The sequence below is a fragment of the Octodon degus genome, unplaced genomic scaffold (genome assembly GCF_000260255.1).
Source record: "Octodon degus isolate 3935 unplaced genomic scaffold, OctDeg1.0 scaffold00143, whole genome shotgun sequence".
NCBI classification, from domain to species: domain Eukaryota; kingdom Metazoa; phylum Chordata; class Mammalia; order Rodentia; family Octodontidae; genus Octodon; species Octodon degus.
In genome coordinates, this window is record NW_004524719.1 from 3,735,057 (window position 1) to 3,744,052 (window position 8,996).

The following is an 8,996-nucleotide window of genomic DNA, read 5'->3' on the forward strand; positions in this document are numbered from 1 at the left end:
GTTTTCTTTTTTTTCTTTTGCAGATTATTTTTTCCATAATTTTATTGAGAGACAAATAGCAATGGACAGCTTCAGACCAAACTGGTATGACAGTTTCAATCATTACAATAATTAACACATTGCATACTCTCTTCATAGTGGTTATTTTCTGTACAAGAAAAAGAAAACAAGCATTTCACTGGCATTGATATGTTAAGTGGTGATTATTATATGAGCAATGGTACCCACATGTCTGCACTTTGACTCATTAATAATTATTAAGTGTCTTTCAAATAACAATTGCACCTCTTAAAACACCACCTTAAATATGTTCACAATGAGGTATAAGTGGAAAGAAATCAGAACTTAACACAATCTTTATCTTTTACCACTACTGTTATTATTTAAAACGTTTTATAGCTATAACATGGAAAAGCAAGGTCCTAACTTGAATAACTTTTATTTTTGTTGTTCTATGTTGGCCAAGTCATAGGGTCAGGATATAATGCACAACTCAATGGAGGATACAGCAATTATAATACAATGAGTAATGGGTTAAAGCATTTTTTTTTTGAAGGGAAACTCATTACATTTTCTGCTTTAAATAAAATATTAAAAATTTAAAAAAAAATATTTTCTAGGTAATTTCATTGTGATCAATAAGCATTAATTTTCTGAAAAAAAAGAATGCCTTCATAACCAAAAATAGCTTTTTTTCCCTCCCAGTACCGGAGTTTGAACTCAGGACCCTGAATGTGACAGGCAAGCGCTTATTCTTTTGAGCTAACTCCCTGGCCCTAACCTTTTACATTATACTTTTCGACCATCTACGGTGGTTGGTCAACTGTGTCACCTTGAGAAGCTTGGAAGCTTAACTAAAACAGCTCAGCAATTCCACACCCTAGGGTGTAGAGGAGTCCCTGTAGGATGGCTCACCACTTGAAGGATGTGAAAGGGAACTGAGGAAGGATGGAGCTTGCCATGTCCTCAGAGGAGCTCCGGTCTTTGGCAACAGCTTGGATGTCACTTGTTGGCTTACAGCACGGGATCTTTGGCTTCCTCCTTGGCTCCTTTAGCCTTCTAGTATAGACTCACCACCCTTCCTCACAGACCCATTGGCTTCCTGCTATAGACTTGCACAAAATACTACAGTGAACTCCAAACCACGGACTGAATCCTTCATTCGTCAGGGTGCAGATGCCCTCTGCGCACTTCCTCAACCGACTCTGGCTGACTGTCATAAGCCAATCTTGTAATTTCTTATACATTTGAACATCTTATGTTATGTGTTCCTCTAGTAAAGCCATGATGGATACACCATCCCTCTATTTAGTGTTTCCAGGAAGTTTATTTTCCTTCTCCTCTCTCTGTCAAGTTTTCCTTAATTCATATTCCAGACCTTCTAATTATAAATTGTGTGATCTTTAACTTTCTCAGTGCCAGTTGAACACCTGTTACCTTTTATTTTCTTCTGAAAACATTAACTTAGTCTAATTATTATCCTGCTCAAAAGACTCCAACTTCTTCATAAGAAGTCTATGCTAACCTGGTGTTCAGGACATGACCTTATTCTTGCATTCTCATGTTCTCTTAGATGTTTGCCATCTTCACCAGGAATTCTATTCATTACTTTTTGCTCCAGAAATACACTTCACTTAAACTACTTTAGCTTTGTACTAATTTTCCCAAAACAATTACGCCAATTAATTTTACAATTGCATTGTTTGCCAAAAATGCTTTTCTTATTTTTCAATTATTTTCACTAAACAAACCTTTGCAATGTAGTAAACATAACACTTTGATAATGATAGGCAAATAGGCAATTATTTTAATGAAGAGAGAATTGTTGCAATAAATTAGCACATTTAAGACAAGCAGAAGAGATTGAAATAAATGAGTGAGTAATTTAAACATAGGAAATGAGTTTAAAATTATTTTCTTGATGACATTTGCATTGGTGTTTTTATGAACAAATATAATAAATATCAATTTTCTTCAAGCACAGTTTTTCTAACATAGTCTTATAAATCATTTTAAGTATTATGGAAACACACATTGAGATATACAAATAATGATTTAGGTCATTCTTACAAGCTTGTTGTTCTAAGTTAGTGCTCACATTTTGTGCAAAACAAGCAGAACTTTTCTATACGTAGTGATTATTAATCTGATACTTTAAAAATTTGGTACTTTATTGAAAATGACATTCAATTATCCATTTTCTCAATTATAAGCTGCTAAGCAATAGCTCACAACATTCTTTTTAAATTTCTGTTGACATTTGTAACTATTCTCTTCAATGCATAATATAGACCAATTACATTTTCTGATAACAAGGAAAGAATATAAGCCAATGACCTTTACAATTTCTGATTCAATTATTTCCAAATTTTAAAATAAACCAAATAGCATTTTCATCTATAATGTACACTAAATGATGCCAGATACTTATTGTATTCACAGCTTCAAATAGTTTAGAGTGTATAAACACATTACTAGGGTTCATTTTGAGATTTCTAATTGTTCTTTATTAGATCCTAATGTATATTTTTAACATTGGTTAGAATTTGCTTTTAGCATAAAGTTGTATTGAGTTTGAAAATGATATTCTTTTAAAGGAGCATGAATGCTCATGTTGAGTTGCTACATCTTTTTACATAATGGATTGTTTAAAATTGTTTCACTAACTTGCGAATTCTTAAACTTAGAATAGGTGTGAGGAAGAGACGTTTGGCATAAACAATATAAATATTTATAGGAAGACAGAAATGTATAAAGGATACAAAATTATCTAGATATTATGCATATAATAGTTACATAAATTTTCCTGTGAATTGTTTATATGGAGCAAATATTGATGATGCATATTCTATAATTTAAATTTCTATCAATAGATAGATTTATGGTTAAATAATTTTTTGTGGTACTGGGGATTGAATTCACAGCCTTGTGCTTGCCAGGCAAGTGCGTATTACACTGAGACATCTCCCCGGCCTTATAGCTAAATAAGTTTTATATTTGTTTCTTGAGTTATTAGCAAAATTGGTTTCAGGAATTATATATCTACTAGATGTGCTGCTTATTTCACATTTCATGAAGTAGAAACTAATAAAATCTCCATTTTATAGGGGAAGAAATTAAGAAAAATGAAGTTAAGTTAATTGGACCAAGTTCCTCAAGAAGTAGACCAACAGCGAATCCTCTTTTGAACCAAGAAAGCTGACATCCAAGCGTGTTCTCTAGGGCAAGCTGCGGATGAGTAATGCACACAGACACTTGAAAGGAACACTCAGGGGACATCTGTGACTTAGTCTAAATGCTTTTTAAGGTAAATGCTGATAAAAGAGTACCAAATAACTATCCAGTGCAATTCAACTAATTACAAAATAATGAGAAGACCATAAGCCACTTTTTCATAAATATCAAACCAGCTATAAACTTTGAAATTGTAACCATTACTTTACACTCACCTTTGAATGAAAGCTTGCTTAATAAAAGAAACTCCAGGTTTTTGTGCATGTCACTTCTGCAAAGCTCTCTAGGCAATGTCAGCGGGCAGAGAATGTTGAAAAACCACGCCTGCATGTCTTCATTTTCATTTTTTCCACCAAGCTACTCCTTTTCTCATTTTTGAAAACTCATTACACCTGGTTTCACCCAACTACTTTACCTTCTAAAGTCTTTGAAGTTGCCCTTGTGCTTTCCTGCTTCATATCAGAGGATAAAATTAGAGAGACTAACACACTTTCTCCAGGATAATCAGAGTCCCTGTGGAAGTAGCTTCCTTAGGGGCACACTGTGCTAATCCAGGTGCTCAGTTATGGTCACTGTCTTTTTCATCATACTCCGGACAGGCAATGAGTTATATCACAGAAGCAAAATGTTCACCAAGAAACCGGAAGCATTCACAGGGAAAATGGGAATTCCCAGAGACACCTTCTGTTTTGTCTTTCCTCAAATGGGAACTGTGATCGGATCCTTAATCTTCTGTCCAGGTTTTCCTCTATTTCTTGATTCTCCTGTTGGTCTTTTGAGAATCACTGGCATCCTCATCCCATCCAGCATTGTTTTCCTTATTCCTAGGCACCCTCATGTTTCCACACTGCCTTCCTGCTTATCTCCCTCACATAGCATTTTCTTTAAGCCCTATGATGAAATGTGCCTTTCACTTCTTCACTGGTGACCACCCCACTTTGATGAAATTCTTGTCTCAGTACTTCAAGTCTTTCTCCAGTAAGGTTTAGAGTGGCATGCAGTAATCACCACTACCATTACAAAGGTGACTGAAATGGGGCAGCCAAGAAAGGGGAAGGCCAGGCTCCACAAGGTGTCAATGAACTTTTTTCTTTTTTTGAGAAAAAGGTAATCATGCCAGCATCTGTTTTACTGCAAATATTTTAGATATGCATGAATAATGATGGAAAACTATAATGTATTTACCCGATTATGTAATTCTTTACTATCAGGCTAGATGTCTGAAGACACCCACAGAGTCTTCTTGAAAAGCTTAGCAATGAAGATGAAAGAATCAACAGAAACAGCTTAAAAGTAGATGCATTGTGGCCTGTGATAACTACAAAGTTCACATGTCCTTGAATTAAACCCAACATAAATTATATAACCAATAATCTTTGCTAAGAGCTCTACAATCTTGCCAGGTAAATTACAACTTTGGTTCACTATGATTTGGAATGATTATATTATAATTATATATTTCTGCTTCACAATTTACTATAGTTACTGGAATATAGTTATTGCAATGCTCAGAAGTAAGACTAAGTTTTGGGAAGCAGGTCATTTTAAAAATTACTGATATTAAATAAGTGAGTAAATCCTTGTAATACTATGTGGAAAACTTATGCATTTTTTCAATCAGCAGTTAGGAAGCATTAAAATAATTCTGCAAAGGGTCATAAAATTTTAGTAATGTATATAATTTTAGTAATTATTTGTAACTACTCAGCATGCAGTCTTCACATCCAGGAGACTGATGAGTTGAACAGAAAATATAGTAAGCTTGTTTCTACTTGTTTCTATCCAATTAGGTAGAAAAATGTTAAAAATATTAATTTTATCATGCAATATCATCCTAGCTTTCTTATTGCCATGCAACAAATGACTGTTAAATTAGTGTCCTAAAGTAACACCCAGTGTCATCTGCCCCACATTAGGGGTGCACAACAGGAATCAGTGATCAGAGCTATGCAAGCTCCAGGCTTTGAGGAAAGACGTACCTCTGAGTTTATTCTGATCCATTAGCAAGATTCTTTTACTGTGGTTATTTCTGTGGGGCAGTTTTGGAGCCAGGCTCTCCTTCTGACAGCTCCTCTGGACCTCTTGTGCTTGGGTTCTTCCATTTTCCAGGAATCGCATCCTTCTCACATTTTGAATCTCACATTTTCCTCTTTTGCAAATGGCTAGAGCAAATTTTCTGTGTTTAGCGGGGCTCACAGAATTAAGTTATGTCCTGCTGCACTATCTGCCTGTGTAAAGGTCAGGTACCTTAGGTCTCCCAGCTACAGCTTCATGATTTACTCACGTCACGTGTCTATTAGTTTTATAAATTAGATTTTTCTGGTTTTATTTTAAAGAGAGAAAAAAAAACATTCCAATGATACAGACTTTCAAAACAAGATAATAAGAAATGATAGTGGTTATCATGTTGCATATTTTTGTCTTCCAAATAGTTGCTCAGATTACCAGAAAAACTGGAGCTATTACACCAGCAAAATATGTGCACTTGGGTTTCTACAGCATAATTGGTAGTAGATCTCAGAACCATCCCAAATGGCCATTAACCAAGGAATGCATAAACAGATGTGGTATTTTTACACAATGGAATATCAGTTCTAAAGAAAGATAAATTCCAGATTTCTATAGGTAAATGGATGCAACTAGAACTCACACCTCTCTTTATGTTTGCTTGAGATAAGGAGTATGAAGAATATTGAAGGATGAGGCTCAGAATTCTTTCTATCATTAACATCTACTACCTGGAAGACTATTAACTAGATATCTCAAACTTTTAAAATAATTACTTTGGCAAAGAATATTGCTATTTCTTTAGCAGTTTATAAAATTTACTGTTACACATTTTTCCTGAGATTAGTTGAATCTGAATTTAATACCAAGGGCATAGTTGTAGAACTCAGATTTTATGAGATTCTGAGACTAATTTTGGCTAATAAATATAAATGTTCAGAGAAAGTGAACTGAAAGACTTTCCTAAAGCTGCTTAAAATATCTATATTAAAAATGACTAAATCTAATATATACTTTTATGATGGCAAAGTGCACAAATAAAGGAGTCTAAAGGCACTCTTTTGGCTCTCCTCTTACATTTGCCTGCCAGTTTTGTAACCTGCGAGCTGCTGCTAAAATGCATAGCCCTTGTTTCTAAAACTTTTACTTTCTTTTTTAATTGTGGTTCCTCTCCATGGGTTTTATGTGACTCAGGACTGGTTTCAATTTACTGGTTTGTGGTGCTTTCAGATTTCAAACTCTCAGTAAGTTTTGAAGGATTAGAAATTTAAGCTTCTTAATGTGTTTCCTGAAAAAGCTTTCCTTAGTGGGGAGCTGAGAACCCAGTTCCAATTGATTTTTTAAAAATTGTAAAACCTTTATTTTTCTTCTACATACTAGTAGAAAATTACTTCTTTGCCTAAAATTTTAATATATGCCCTTCCATATATTTTTGAACATTTTCAATATTGCAGAATGCTCAATAGAAATATTCTGATATCTGATTTTTCCATTTCTCTTATAACATAATTCAATTGAAAACTCCAAACACATATGAATTCAGAAGGAGGGAGGGAGGGAGGAAGACAGAATGCTTTAGTAACCTTAAAGTTATCTCTCTAATTTTAATATTTTATGTATTATATTGATTATTTTATGTTTTATTTTCCTAAGCCATAGATATTTTCTTATATATTTTAAGTGTCTAAATATATGTTATGTCTTGTATGTCTGTCTGCATGCATTGTGGTTTATTGCAATGAATATGTTGAAGTTGGCAAAACATCCAAGACATAAAATTCATCATTCTCAACTAAAATTCTGTGACTCAGAGAATTTATACTGTAGTACAATTGTCATCCTTATGTTGTCTTATAACATTTTCATCATATTAAAGTACCCTAAAACTTTTCTTTGTAGTCAGCTCCAGCTTCTACACGTAGGACAACACAGCTGTTTATCTAGCACATACAATTGATCTATCCATTTATCTATTTGATGTACACACACATACACGAGCAGGCATGTACATTCATACACTTTTTTTTTGGAACCAGGGATTGAACTCAGGCCATTGCGCTTGCCAGGTAAGTGTTTACTCTACTGAGCTATGTCCCCAGCCCCTCTTAAGGATTTTTTTTTCTCCAAATGCCTTCAGGGCAGGTTTGGCTGGCTGGAGTTGTGGGGATCCAAGGACAGCCACCTGAGCCTGGCTGCTTTGTTGAAGCAGCCACTTAAAGAACTGAGCTAAGGGGCAGGCCCCCTCCATACACTTTTTGGATTTGGTAGATGTTTCGCTACAGTGGAAGATTGTGAAATGTGATCTCTTTGATTTGGATTTTTCATGTAGCATAGTATTTTTGAGATTTACCCACACTGCCAATAGATTAGTAATTAGTTAATCTCAGTGCCAGAGAATCCACAATTTTTAATGTGTTATGTGTCACATTATATCACTAGTGGATTGAAGAATATATATATATATATATATATATATATATGGTGAAATTAAGATGTTTCTAGGGTTTTTTTAATGTATTTGGTTGTTACAGGGTCTCAATTTGTAGCTCGGATTCATGGTGATCCTCCTGCTTTCAGCCTCTCCACTGCTGGGATTACAGGCATATGCCACTACACCCAGATGATGTGCCTGACTCAGCCCACCCTAAGGGCAGGGCTGGTGCAGCATGTAATTTCAAGGATCAAACCACGGTCCCTGTGCTTGCCTAAGCTTGCCTAAGCAGGCACTTTAGTCTGCTGAGCTATCTCGCTAGCCCCTCTACTTTTTATTTTTATGATGAATATACCTTTGCTTGCTGCAAGCTTTTTGTGGATGTAGGTGTTAAATTTTCTTCTGTGGATGACCACAGCACTATATAACTATGTGTTTAAAGGTTTAAGAAATCACTGCATGCTTTTAAAAATGACACTGAACCATTTTGCATCCCAAGAAGCCCTGCACAAGGGCTTGCTTTCTTCACATTGTCAGTGATATTGATAGTGACAGTGTTTATTTTTTAATTAATGCACTTGTCAATAGGTAGTGCTAACTCGCTTTGCTTTCAATTTGCATTTTTGTATTTACTAATGATGATGAATACATTTTCATGGATGAATTAGACATTTGTACCTCCTGCTGGTGAAATTGCTTTGTAAATCCTTGCCCATATTTTTATTCAGCTTGTCTTATTCACTTGGAGTCATTGTAATCAGAGGCTCTTTATCAGAAGGAGGCAGGATAGTTCAAGTCAAAGATACACAGGGAAGGAAACATACAAAGGAAGAAAGTATGTGTGAATCTTTTGCTGAACAGGGCAGGGCCCAGGGCACATGGCTGCCTCCAAAATTGTTTTCCTACAGCAATTTATGTTTTCAAATTGTCTGCACACAAATTGCATTGCAATCATATGTAATTCTTACTTTACAAAGAACTGATGGCCCAGGTATAATCTTCATCCATGGGCATGAGATATGAATTATTTTCTCACAACTCACAAGTGAGCTTTATCCCACCGTGACACCATTCCTCTGTGGGAAGCTCAGAAAAAGATTTTTATTATTATTAACGATTATTATCTTCTAATTACTTTGGTGTAGAATTTTCCTTCATTTTTCACAGAATTTTTAACATTTCTTTCTTATAAAAGTATTATCATGCTATGTTATAACAATAAAATCTAAAATCAAAAGAAAAGAAGCTCAGTCTTCACAGATTAAGTACCCAATGCCCTACCTGGAACTGAGCGTCTCTTCTGTCAGTGTTACTGTGATGGTCC